Consider the following 14,145-nt stretch of genomic DNA (forward strand, 5'->3'; position numbering starts at 1 on the left):
TGTGGGGGAGAGGAGACATGGATGACAGATTTCAGCTTGGGCCACTGAATGAAGGTGGTGACATTCACTGAGAAGGGATCAAGGAAGAGGAGTAATGGGAGACAGTGTGAGTTTAACTTTGGACAAGTTTAAAGTGTCTATGTGACATTTGGATAGAAACAGCGAACTGTTTGTTATTTACCTCTAGAGTTTCACAGGGAGACCTGGGCCAGAGAGAGGTGGCCATATATATCCAAGTGTAAGGTGCCTCTGAATACAAGGTGAGGCCCCATTTTCCCAATTAAAATCCATCCACTTAATAAAATTGTGGTCAACTTGAATGTATACATTTTTAGACATAGGTGAAATAATCAAGAATCTGCTTATAATGCTCAGTGTATTAATTGAATTATACTTATTTTAAATTACATATTTAAAGTAAAATGTAAAATGTAATTTTTAAAATCAAACATTTTATTTCTATAAAATGTAATTTTAAAAATAATTTTATTGAAACTCCTGATACAGATTTATGATTACCAAGGTCACATTTTGAATCTCTGATATCGCTTTAAAAAAAAAAGTACTTTTTTTCAGGTGCAGGCAGATTTTTTAAATTATTTATTCATTCAGATTTTTTGGCTGCGCTGGGTCTTCATTGCTTTGCTTGGGCTTTGTCTAGTTGCAGCTATTGAGGGCTACTTTTCATTGCAGTGCACGGGCTTCTCGTTGTGGTGACTTTTCTTCTCGCAGGACATGGGTGCTAGGGTGCATGGGCTTCAGCAGTTGCAGCACACAGGCTCAGTCGCCGCAGCTCCCAGGCTCTAGAGCACAGGCTCAGTAGTTGTGGTGCGTCAGCTTAGTTGCTTGTGGCATGTGGAATCTTCCCGGACCAGGGATGGAACCTATGTCCCTTGCATTGGCAGGCAGGTTCTTATCCACTGTGCCACCAGGGAAGTCCCTCTGACGTAGTTTTAAAAGACACTCATCTCCCCTTCCACCCAAGTTTTTGACCCTATAGATGATACTGTCACTGGGGATTTTATTCCAGACCACTATATCTAATCACATTATGTCATTCATCCTATAATCATATTCACTAGCATATCCTCTTCTATATCATCTTTCAAAGACTTGTTTACAAGGACATCCAATATTTGCAAACATGAAGGAATTTTTTAGAAGTAATTTCTAAATCTGTGTTAAATTTCCTTGTTTCCTTTCTTACCAATTCCATCAGGTGGCTTCTAGATGAACATTGAATGAGATCATTGTGTACTAATGTGTATTCCCCCAAAGAGCATTTTGTTGTTCAAGGACATTTTAAGGGTCAGAATGAATATAAAGTGACTCCCTCTTTTCTGAGAGATTATTGTATGCTGAAAGAGGGAGGGTGTTTGTCTTATACTCAGGCATATATGGTAATGCCAAGAAAGCACTTCAATTGTCCCAGGAAAGTTAAGGACAGAAAGGAAGGTTGAGGACTAGGTGAAAAGCCAAGGAACACCAGTATGTTTAAAGTATAGAACAGAAAGAGGAACTTGCAAAGAAACAAGCAGACTTGTGAAAGAAAACCAGAGGCATATGGTACCACAGAAGCCAAGAAAAGAAAGTGTTTCAGGACTATAGGAGTGATCCATAATGTCCTGTGCTCCTGAAAGGTCAGGTAAGGTAAGACCTGAAAAACATCCGTTGAATCTGGTGATAAGGTAGTTATTACAACCTTAGTAAGTGCATTTATAGCAGAGAGTAAGGCCACCTGAAGGCTAAGGCTTGTCACTGAGTCTGAACAGCTTTTTCAAGGAAGAAGAAGGAAGAAAGAGTTGGGAAGTCTCGAATGGACTTTGTTGAGAGGGGAGTGGACTTAAATGCTGATAAGAGAAGCAAATATAGAGGGACGTGTTGAAGATTCAAGAGAGAAAGGGGATAATTGATAGCTGTAGAAACAGCGTAGTAGATAATTTGGCAGCTGTAATTCAGTAAAGCCCATGATTATCTGACCTCAGTCGTCTCAGGCAACTGGCAACAGGCGAAAAGGACTTGACAGAACAGAGTTACACCCTGGCCTTGTGGTTTCCAGGCAGCTTTCAGCTGTATTTGAGCATGTTCCATTCTTGTGACACCTTAATGAAGACTGAAAGTAAGAGGCAGTATTCTGACATTTGCTGCCCAGCAGTCCTCTAAAATTTTATCCTCAAAAGATACATGAATGGGTCCCAACAGACAGCACTCACTAAACAAGGCAGTCCAGCTTTTCAGTAAGAATGACAGAATCTTGCTTTTTGATTGCAAGTAACAAAAACCTAAAACAAAATACTATCATAAGCAGAAAGAAATTTTAATGGAAGAACCCTGGAATCTTAGAACAAAGATGCAACCTGACCTCAGGAAGAGAACCAGAGGCTAGAGCACCTTAAAGAATTCAGAAAACCCTCTTTTGGAAAGTGTCTTGTCTCTGTACGTTTCTCTGAGTCTGCCTCAGCTTCACTCTTGTTGCAGAATGGCTTTCTGTGTGTCTTGGTCCCTATCACAGAAAATGCCCACTCCTATCATCTTCCTAGTTACTCTGTTTCCTTGTGATTCTGTCAGTCCCAGCTGCAAATTTCCCAGTGAAAGGACTGATTGCCAGCCTCGATTTAGATGCCCACTCCAAACCATCCAGGGAATAATATGACAGTTCCCACTGTAACCAAATAAATAAATGAGGAATGTGCAATTCATAGGGAAGAGGTGCCAAACAATTTAATAGGCATTGCGGCTGTGTTCTGTTTGTTATTGTATCTCAATTGTCCGGCCTGGTACCTGGTGTTTAATAAACATTTGTCTAAGGAATACATATTTGATGTGGATACAAAGATTTTTAAATTATGGGAGGGAATTTAGATATAAGTCAAGGGTTTTGCCTGGATGGGAAGAGCCAGAAAAGGAGGCAAAGATGTGTGTGTGTGTGTTAGTCACTCAGTCATGTCTGACTCTTTGTGACCCCATGGACTGAAGCCCACCAGGCTCCTCTGTCCATGGAATTCACAGGCAGGAATACTGGAGTGGGTTGCCATGCCCTTCTCCAGTGGATCTTCCCGACCCAGGGATCGAACCTGGGTCTTCTGCATTGCAGGCAGATCCTTTACCATTTGAAACACCAAGGCTGATGGGTATAGGCAAATAGGATTGTGAGAGGATACATTGTGAGATGCTCCCCTAGAGCATCTTGATATTCTGCATGATGTAGGCAACATGGCCATCAGTACAAGAAAAGAGGGGATGTGGTAGGGTATGTAAGGAGGGTAGTAAAGGTTTGCATCACAGAAGGGTTTATGGGAAAGAACTATAGATGGATTCAGCTGAAATTAGTAATGATACATTGGTGATTCTTCTTCATCAGGCAATGCATAGTAGGAAGGGAGATGGTAGATAGTTCCACTGACCTAGAGTTTCTAGGTGTAGGTGAAGAAGCAAAAGGACAAGGAACTGAGGCACTCAAGGATTCTGAAAAGTGAATTTATTGAGGTGGTAAATCATTTAGTCTATATAGGGAAGGAAATAAATCCAGAATGGACAGAATGACTAAGATAAAAGGATAGTGTCAAAGAATTGGAGCCCTCAGGAAAACCAAGGAGTAAAGGTGCCATGTGTGAGTAAGGGATCAGGAACACAAAAGAGAAGACTATGTATTCAAGACTAGAAGTTCACTGTTTCAGTAGAGTTAAGGAAACCAAAAAACTTTTAGGTAGTAGTCTTCAGTGCTTTCCCTTGTGTGGACTACTTGTGTGTTTTGGAAATGTTGGGAGTTTCCCTATTACTGCTCTGAACTCAACTGTATCTGGTTTCCCACCATTGAGCTTTCATATCTCATATAATCCCCCTCCCCTCCACACACACACACACACACATGCACATACACCCTAAGCTGCTTTGCACAAAGGATTTGAAGTGACAAAAAATAAAAGAGATTACCAGAGGTGATGATGTAATTAGATAACAGAAGTAAGCAGTGACTCAGGCAGAGATTATCAGGCTCCTTATTCCAAGTTATAACTCCTCCCCCAGCACATACACAGACAGTTCTCCAACACTAGGAAGCTGATTGCTGTTGCTGCTGCTGCTAAGTCGCTTCAGTCGAGTCCGACTCTGTGCGACCCCATAGACGGCAGCCCACCAGGCTCCCTCGTCCCTGGGATTCTCCAGGCAAGAACACTGGAGTGGGTTGCCATTTCCTTCTCCAGTGCATGAAAGTGAAAAGTGAAAGTGAAGTCGCTCAGTCGTGTCCAACTCTTAGCGACCCCATGGACTGCAGCCTACCAGACTCCTCCGTCCATGGGATTTTCCAGGCAAGAGTACTGGAGTGGGGTGCCATTGCCTTCTCTGAGGAAGCTGACTAGACAACATTAAAAACCACAAGAAGCTTATTTATTCCACTAGCTTATGTCCTTTATAAGGGCCACTTGTGTTTTAGTCCCTTTTTCTCAGCCCTTCCTGGCCCATCCTGAGCTGAGAAACTCCCACACAAAAGGCACCCCATAACTGCTACCCCCAGAACCTCACTACTAATGGAAAACAGAAAGAGACTTGCCTCTTTCCAGGTTTTGCTATAGAAAGAACCAACAGAAATGCTATTTTTGTTTTGGACTTTTCCTACCATGCACATTGCCATGCAATCTCTTCCTAGGTGTTGAAGGTGGTGGAGAGGGAGAAGAAAGGGAGCAGGCAGAGGCAGTGTAGTGCAAGCCACTTTAGACTTAAGATATCTGAGAAGTGACTCAGATGTCCAACATTAGATGATCAAGAAAGAAACGAAAAAAGACACTGAACAGGTTGCCTGGATGCCATGTTTCTCAAAATTGAACAGAATTTTTGTTTTGCTTGGGATTTTTCATTTTTGCCCCAAAATATAAGCAAAATATTGAGAAATGACAGTGGGGGCCCAGGTGAATATTAATACCTGCTCCTGGTCACTTGAGATCACCCTGAACAAACAGGGTCCACAGAAGTGGCCTCAGGAAAGAGCCAACTTTCAAATAAAGCAGGAGATAGAGGGAGTGCATGTTCAGAGACTTGGGAAATGGAGGCTTTTGTTTCCTGTCCAGTAGGACTTCCAGGGGAACAGAGGAAATGGTTGGGAAGAGGTTGAGAGCTTGCATCAGTGGGGAGGATGTACAGAATGTCTTAAAATGGGCAGGCAGGACAATGACATTGGGTGAGGGGTTCTGACTCAGTGGGGACACTAAGCCCATATATCACGTTGACATCTGTGGAAGGTAAGGAGCCCTGCCCAGCCTGGCACAGCCTTTGGTGTTTGGGTCAATACATAGAGGCCCAAGGACCAGAGGAGGGCCAATCTGTTGGCTCCTCCAGTGAGGGTTCTAGATCCCTCACACATGCCCTCAGCTGGACAGCCAAGAACTACACCAGTGGGGGTAACACTGCAGGAATGGTGGTGACCCAAGGGCAAATGTAAGAGAGGTTTCTCTACCCCAGAGGCTCCAGGGTGCTCCTCCTGGGAGGGAAAGTCTTCCTGTCACTTAACCCAGAGATTTCCAAACACAGAGTCACCTAGGGACTGTGTTTAAAACATACACAGGGGACTTCCAGTGGCTAAGACTCCGTGTTCTGAATGCAGGGGGCTCAGGTTCCATCCCTGATCAGGGAACTAGATCTCACATGCTCCAAGTAAAGATCCACATTCTGCAATGAAGATTGAGGATCCCACTCACAACTAAGACCAAGTTAATAAATAAATAAATATTAAAACACAGATTCCCAGACCTCATGCCAATCCTCTTGAATTAGAGACTCCCAGGTGGGCCCCAGGAATTTGCATTTTTGAGAAGTCACTCAGTGATTTCAGAATTTCTACAGAGGAGGAACGTAAGGGTGGTGATCTAATTAGATAAAAGAAGCAAGCAGTGACTCAAAAAATAATCAGATTTATAGATTTTCATATGCTAAGCCCAAACTTATCTAATTATACAAAAATAAATCAAACCATGGGCTTTCCTGGTGGCTCAGCAGTAAAGAATCTGCCTGCAATGCAGAAGACCTGGGTTCAACTCCTGGGTTAGGAAGATCTGCTGGAGGAGGGCATGGCAACCCACTCTCGTACTCTTGCCTAGAGAATCCCATGGACAGAGGAGCCTGGCAGGCTGCAGTCCATAGGGTTGCACAGAGTCGAACATGACTGAAGTGACTAAGCAGCAGCAGCAGCAAATCAAAGCATTTGCTTGTAATTTCCTAGTTTTAGCACTTTTGTTTTTTCTCCTCTCTTTTTCCTGCTTATCATTGTTTTAATTTGAAATCATATCCTCTTTGGTGATTTTTATAAAACTGTCCCATTTGGTGGTGTATTTATCAGATTTTCCAATATTAAAGAAATGCATTTTTGGAACACCTGGAAAATGCCCAAAAGTAAATTGAAGATGAAAATCACCTGTGTTTAGCTATACCTCCTTCCATTTTTATTTCTCTCCACAAGTTTCTTTCTCTATATTTGTAATTATAATGTATATAGAAAAGGAAACTTTGAAATTTTTCTGTGTGTACTAACTTTGTAGGAAACTAGTGTAGAAAAATTCATAATCATTACACACATGCGCATACACACCAAAGCTAGTGGAGGTGATGGAATTACAGCTAAACTATTTCAAATCCTAAAAGATGATGCTGTGAAAGTGCTGCACTCGATATGCCAGCAAACTCGGAAGACTCAGCAGTGGCCATAGGACTGGGAAAGGTCAGTTTTCATTCCAATCCCGAAGAAAGGCAATGCCAAAGAATACTCAAACTACTGCACAATTGCACTCATCTTAGATGCTAGCAAAGTAATGCTCAAAATTCTCCAAGCCAGGCTTCAACAGTATGTGAACCAAGAACTTCCAGATGTTCAAGCTGGATTTAGAAATGACAGAGGAATCAGAGATCAAATTGCCAACATCCTTTGCATCATATAAAAAGCAAGAGAGTTCCAGAAAAACATCTACTTCTGCTTTATTGACTACGCCAAAGCCTTTGACTGTGTGGATCACAAGAAGATGGAAAATTCTTCAAGACATGGGAATACCAAACCATTATACCTGTCTCCTGAGAAACCTATATGCAGGTCAAGAAGCAACAGTTAGAACCGGACATGGAACAATGGGCTGGTTCCAAATTGGGAAAGGAGTACATCAAAGCTGTATATTGTCACCCTGCTTATTTAACTTATAAGCAGAGTACATCATGCGAAATACCAGGCTGGATGAAACACAGCTAGAATCAAGATTGCAGGGAAAACTATCAACTTCAGCTATGCAGATGACACCACATTTTGGCAGAAAAAGTGAAGAGGAACTAAAGAGTCTCTCAATGAAAGTGAAAGAGGAGAGTGAAAAAGCTGGCTTAAAACTCAACATGCGAAACACCAAGATCATGGCATCCAGTCCCCTCACTTCATGGCAAATAGATGGGGAAACAATTGGAAACAGTGACAGACTTTCTTTTCTTGGGCTCCAAAATCACTGCAGATGGTGACTGCAGTCATGAAATTGAAAGATGCTTGCTCCTTGGAAGAAAAGCTATGACCAACCTAGACAGCATATTAAAAAGCAGAGACATTACTTTACCGACAAAGGTCCATCTAGTCAAAGCTATGGTTTTTCCAGTAGTCACGTATGGATGTGAGAGTTGGACTGTGAAGAAAGCTGAGCACCGATGATGCTTTTGAATTGTGTTAGAGAAGACTCTTGACTGTCCCTTGGACAACAAGGAGATCAAACCCGGCAATCCTAAGGGAAATCAGTCGTGAATATTCATTGGAAGGACTGATGCTGAAGCTGAAGCTCCAGTACTTTGACCACCTGATGTGAAGAACTGACTCATTGGAAAAGACCCTGACACTGGAAAAGATTTGAAGGGAGGAGGAGAAGGGGACGACAGAGGGTATAATGGTTAGATGGCATCATCAACTCGATGGACATGAGTTTGAGCAGGTTATGGGAGTTGGTGATGGACAGGGAAGTCTGGTGTGCTACAGTCCATGGGGGTCACAAAAAGTTGGACATGACTAAGTGACTGAACTGAATATCCTGCTTTCTCTTTTTTTTTTTTTAATTTTAATTTTTTTGGCTGCACCATAAGGCATACAGGATCCTAGTTCCCCAACCAGGGATCAAACCCATGCCCCCAGCAGTGGAAGCAGAGTGTTAACCACTCGTAACCACTGGATCAGCAGGGAAGTCCCCTATCCTTATTATTTCATCATAAACTTATTATTTCTTAAACTTTCTATTTCATCATAAATACTTCCGCATGTAATAAATTATTATTCTTAAAAATGTATAGAATAGCTTCACAATATTAAGTAAGTGAATCATGATTATGCAAACCATTTCTTATTGTTGGACATTTGGATTTGTTCATTCATTCTACAAATATTTGTCAACTTCCTAATATGTGCTGGGTAGGGTTCTAGAGCCTAGAAGTATAGTAGGGAACAAAGTAGGCAAATTCTCCTGGGGTTACATTCCAGTGGGGAAAGACTGGCAATATACTATCATCATATGATAATAAATGCCATAAAAATAAAACAAGGGAAGGGGGCTGGAAGATGACTGAACTCCTATTTTATAGAGTATGAAGTGAAGTGAAGTTGCTCAGTCGTGTCCGACTCTTTGCAACCCCTTGGACTGTAGCCTACCAGGCTCCTCGGTCCATGGGATTTTCCAGGCAAGAGCACTGGAGTGGGTTGTCACTTCTTTCTCCAGGGGATCTTCCCGACCCAGGGATCGAACCTGGGTCTCCTGCATTGTAGGCAGATGCTTTACTGTCTGAGCTACCAGGGAAGCCCCCAATGCTTCAGTGAGTAGATTGGTTCACAGGACTTTCTACTTTTTAAAATTATTTTGTCAGGATAATTTACCAGTGAAAGATTTACAGAGTCAAGAAGTGTGAATATTTTTCATGTTCTTGATACATATGTACTCTTTATTACATTCCAAAGGTTATAGCAATCTGTACTTCCAGCTTTGCGGTGGGATCATTGTGTTTTGACACTATTTTGTAATCTTTACTTATTTGTATTTCTTATTAATCTGAATGAGTTTTTAAAGAGCACAAAATTAACTTTTACCACATTTGCTGCAAATTTCCAAATTCTTGTTTGACTCTTTTAAAATCACTTACTTTTTGGCTGCATTGGGTCATAGTTGCTGCATAAGGGCTCTCTCCAGGTGCGGTGAGTGAGAGCTGCTCTCTAGTTGCAGTGCTTGGGCTTCTTCTTGTGGTAGCTTCTCTTGTTGTAAAACACACACAGGCTCGGTAGTTGTGGCCTGTGGGTTTAGTTGGCCCTCAGCCTGTGAAATCTTTCTGGACCAGGGATCGAACTGGTGTCCCCTGCATTGGCAGAAAGATTCTTAACCACTGGACCACCACGGTAGTCCTTGATTGACTCAGTTTTAGTAGTGTGCAGCTTTCTCTTTCCATAACCACTGTTTGTCCCAATGCTCTTTGCTGACTACATTGTCCTCATACATTGATTTCTGCAATTATACTTATCATATATGGTATTAATATTTTAAGTACATCAGGATCTGTTTCAAGGTTATTTATCTTGTTCACTTATCTATTTTGTATTAAAACCACAGTGTTTTAATTATTCAAGTTAAGGCATTCTAATATTTGGCAGGGCTAATTCTCCTTCATTATGCTTACCATTAATATATATTTTTTGTCATTCTCTATGATTTATTCTTCTAAATAAATTTTATTCTAAGGATCAAATATTCATCCCAATCTGCTCCCTACCATTTTTGCATTTTTGATGCCATTAGGAATGATGTTTCCTTTTTCATCACATTTTTAACACATTATTGCTGTTACAAGGCTGTCTATTGATTTTTGTGTATTTATCTAATCCTACCATTTTATTGAACTCTTTTTAACAATTCAAATAGCTTTTTGATGGAAACTCTTTGGTTTTATACATATACAATTTATTTTCCCTTTTATTTTTATAGGTTTTACTCTTGTTCTTGATATTATTTGATATTTTAGGATTTATTCCTATTGTGTTTTTATTTTGAAATACACCTCTTATCAAAATAAAATTAGTCTCTTTACTGAATGGTTTTGGCTTTGAATTTTACTTTCTTTATGTTTATTTGTGCCTAAGATTGCCTTGCTTTGCTAGTATGTTTAAATATTTTCCTTCTTGCTCTAGCTTTATGTAGTGGACACCTGTGGGAGTGCTTGTCACTCACCCATTCTCTTCCAAGCACTTGGTGCTACCATGTTAGTTCAGTGTGATCCTATTTCCTGGCCACAGTTGATTGGGCTTGATATAGACACCGGACCTGAGACTGTCCAGTCATGGCACCCTAATGCACTAGCCATAATTGATTGGTTTATGTATGTGTATCTGACTTGAAGTGAAAGTGAAGTTGTTCAGTCGCATCTGACTCTCTGTGACCCCGTGGACTGTAGCCCACCAGGCTCCTCTGCCCATGGGATTCTCCAGGCAAGTGGGTTGCCATTTCCTTCTCCAGGGGATCTTCCAGACCCAGGGATCGAACCCAGGTCTCCCGCATTGCAGGCAGACACTTTAACCTCTGAGCCAACAGGGAAGCTTGGAGTCCCAAATCAAAGGGACTCTTTGATTTGAATCCTGAAAGAATGAGTCCAGTTTCTGGTGATTTAAAGCCTAAAATTCTAAAACAAAAACTAAGGCCATGTTTTTCAGCATGTGGAGAAAACTCGTGTCTGGCAAGGGAGAATGAAGCTGACATACAGGATTTCAGGAACAATAAATAGGACACTTGAGTGTCGTCTGAATCCTCAGTTTCTGGTGTTTCTGAGTTATAGCTGCATCTCTGCACTAGACTGGTTCAACCAAACTTTGGGTTTTGTGAAATGCTTCAGTCTTGGTCCAAAAAGTTCTCCTCTTTGCTCAGGCTAATTTGGTTTTCTGTCACTTGCAATCAAAAGATTCCAAGCTAATATAATATGTATCTTTGTAACCCACTGAGATTTACTGTTGAGGAAGGAATGCAAGTGAGATAGCTTTCTAATTTTTCAAGGTGATTAATAATTATTTTTAATGTTCTGTTAGCCAGATCAGTTCATCAGGAACCTAGGAGAGGGAAGAATACAATACATTGCTTTAGGTTATCTTGGTCCCTTTCACCTGATCTCTTATGCCATCAATTCTCCCACTGGATTAAGGTCGTGGGTGGTCTGGTCACTATGTGAGCGCTTTTCCAGAGCCCATATCTGAGCAGCAATTAATTTCATGGCCTCTGAATGAAGCTAAGGGGGAAAGAGACCAGACTGATAGCCTTTGAGAATAACCTGTTCCCTTTCTAAAACATGCCCTGTGGTGCTGTCTTGAGGGCTGTCAGCTTGTACCTTTTGCCAGCTAAAGGTAGTTAGAGAAGAAAAAGAATCACTTCAGGGAACTGACTTTCTGAAAGGAACATCCATCCTCTGCCCTCCCAACATTCTTAGGGAATTGATGGTCAAAGTCAGACTCTTCAGGCATGTGACACTGAGAGGCGCTGAAATGAATCAGTAGATGAAAACGTAATCAAAGCCTACCACGTTTCCCTGACACTTACGCCACCAAGGATGTCAAGATCTGTACTTCTGCTTTCAGGACATGGAGTCATCGTTTTGGACGGTTCTTAGTCCCTTACTAGCAGCTTAGAAATCAAATTACTTTACTCAGTGCCAGAGGCTATAGCTCACCAACTAAACAACTAAATCAGACTAATTGAGGTAACAAATATGCCTGAATAGTGCACCCTTCAGAAGACATGACATTTACTTCTGACTTAGCTGGATGTATTGACAACTAGGCATATCTAAGGCTGCCCTTGATTTCTATCTATTAAAAGAAATATAGAATGAATTTTAACAGTACAAATGTAACTTTGCCCTGATTCAAACACAAGTGGAAATACAAGGTGGAAAATTGTGAGTAGAATGCAAACCTAGCCCAAGTCAGTAACAACTGAGAGCTCTTATCACCCGACAGCCGCTTTCACTCCTATGAAATGATTTGAGGGGTTTGGTGTAGTTCATAATAAGCCAAGTGTCAATGGCACAAATGCCTTCTAGAAATTATTACAGTAGTTTGGCTACTGTGTTGGCAGTCTCAGCAAGACAAATAAGAAGTATTAGGTTACAAACAGCTTACATTCCTTTCTCAGTTCTAGATGCGGTGCTCTGAAGACAAAAATGGGATGAGGACAAATAACTTACTATTTCTGTCAACTTGACAGATATCTTCAAAAGGCTCAGTTTAGCTCTTTTAATCATAGTGAAGCAAACATTAAGGGAAAAACATCAGAGGATTCCTTTAATAATTGGATTGTAGAGTTAACAGCAAGAAGGAAATGCTGTAATATAATGTAACGCGATAAAAGAAACCCCCCAGAAGTGTGTGACAGTACAAGGAAGAAAGATATCTTTCTGAGGATTGCCACGTGCTGATATCGTCATCAATGCTTAGAACCCTAAAATAACCTCAAAGATCCTGAGATTTTACTTTAAATGGATTATCCATAGACCAAATAGCAAATTAAAAGTAGTATTATTTGGACTTCCCTTGTCTAGTGGCTAAGACGCAATGCTTGCAGTACAGGGGGCCTGGGTTCAATCCCTGGTCAGGGAACTAAATCCCACATGCCTTAACTTAGAGGTCACATGCCACAACTAAAGATCCCATGGGCTGTAACTAAGACCGGTGCTGCCAAATAAATAAAAATAAAATTTTTTAAAAATAGCATTATTGCACAATCCCTTTTCACCCACACACAGCTCTAAGAAAAAGAAAGGGTAAACACAGTAAGTAGAATAATTAAAGCCATAAATCAAAAGAATTGGACTTTTTGTGTGCCTCGCTTTACCCTTCATTAGCTTACTTTCATAGATTACCCAAATTCCTTCTTATCTACATGTACCAGATTCCAGAGATGCTTCAACAGCTATGAGCCATAATGTGGACCATATCAACGTAGATAATAACCCACAAACTACGTGGTTTAGTTTTCTTCCTCTGATTTTGATACTGAAAGATATTTCATGAGGAAACATGATTTTCTTCCGGGGGCGTCAGCCCTGAATATCCGCAGCTTCCTTGATTGGCCATTGTGAACCATTTGCGCATTTCAGAGTAATTCTCCTAAAGCACAGGCTCCAGGAGGTAGTGTGGCTGGATTAGAGGAGAAAGAAGGTGTAACAGGAATCGGGAAGCCAAAACTTAGCGTCCTGCTTGGCTCTGGTGGAACTTGTTTGCTTTTACTCCATCTGGTTCCAATACAGGTAGACTCAGCGCCGCCGAGGTCACAGGTGAAGTTGAACTGCTAATTCCCTCAGTCCTGGCTGAGTGATCACAAACAGATTCAGTAGTATGTTCAACCCCAGCTTCTGTAAACATATTATCAGTTTCTATAAGATCCAAGATATTAAAAACACTGGGTTGGCTAATATTGACATTTCTTGGTCTAGAAATACAAAGGCTGAACTAGGACTGAAGCTTGATTATTTTAAAATTTACTATTTGTTTATTTATTTTTGGCTGCCCTGGGTCTTCGTTGCTGCCCACGGGCTTTCTCTAGTTGCGCTCAGTAGGGCTTCTCTCTGGTTGCAGTACGGGGGCTTCTCATTAAGGTGGCTTCTCTAGTTGCAGAGTACCGGCCCTAGAACGCAGGCTCAGTAGCTGTGGCACTTGGGCTTAGTTGCCCCGTAGCATGTGGGATCTTTCCAGACCAGGGATAGAACCTCTGTGCCCTGCAATGGCAGGGGGATTCTTAACCACTGGACCACAGGGAAGTCCTTATCCCATATTTTTCATGCCTCCATGCCTTTGCTCAAGCTGTGCCCTCTGGTTAGAGTGTGTAAGCCTGGTAAATTCCAAGTCTTCTTTCATGTTTCAGCTCTTTAAGGAAGCTTTCCTTGCCCCAAACCCATATTCTTACAATCCCACCATCACACAGTCATCGGCTCCCTTCTTTTTAGTTACCATCTCGAGCACCCGTCTGTGGTTACACTATTTGCCATATTATAACTTGCAGGTCCGGCTCTCCCACTCAGGCAGGGCCTACACCTTGTTTGTCTCATTAATTCTGAGAGCTGGCACAGTAGGCATTGGGGTAGTGTTTGTTGGGCAGATGGACATACTGACAGATGGTTGAATGG

Source organism: Bubalus bubalis, chromosome 11, assembly GCF_019923935.1.
Source record: "Bubalus bubalis isolate 160015118507 breed Murrah chromosome 11, NDDB_SH_1, whole genome shotgun sequence".
NCBI lineage: Eukaryota > Metazoa > Chordata > Mammalia > Artiodactyla > Bovidae > Bubalus > Bubalus bubalis.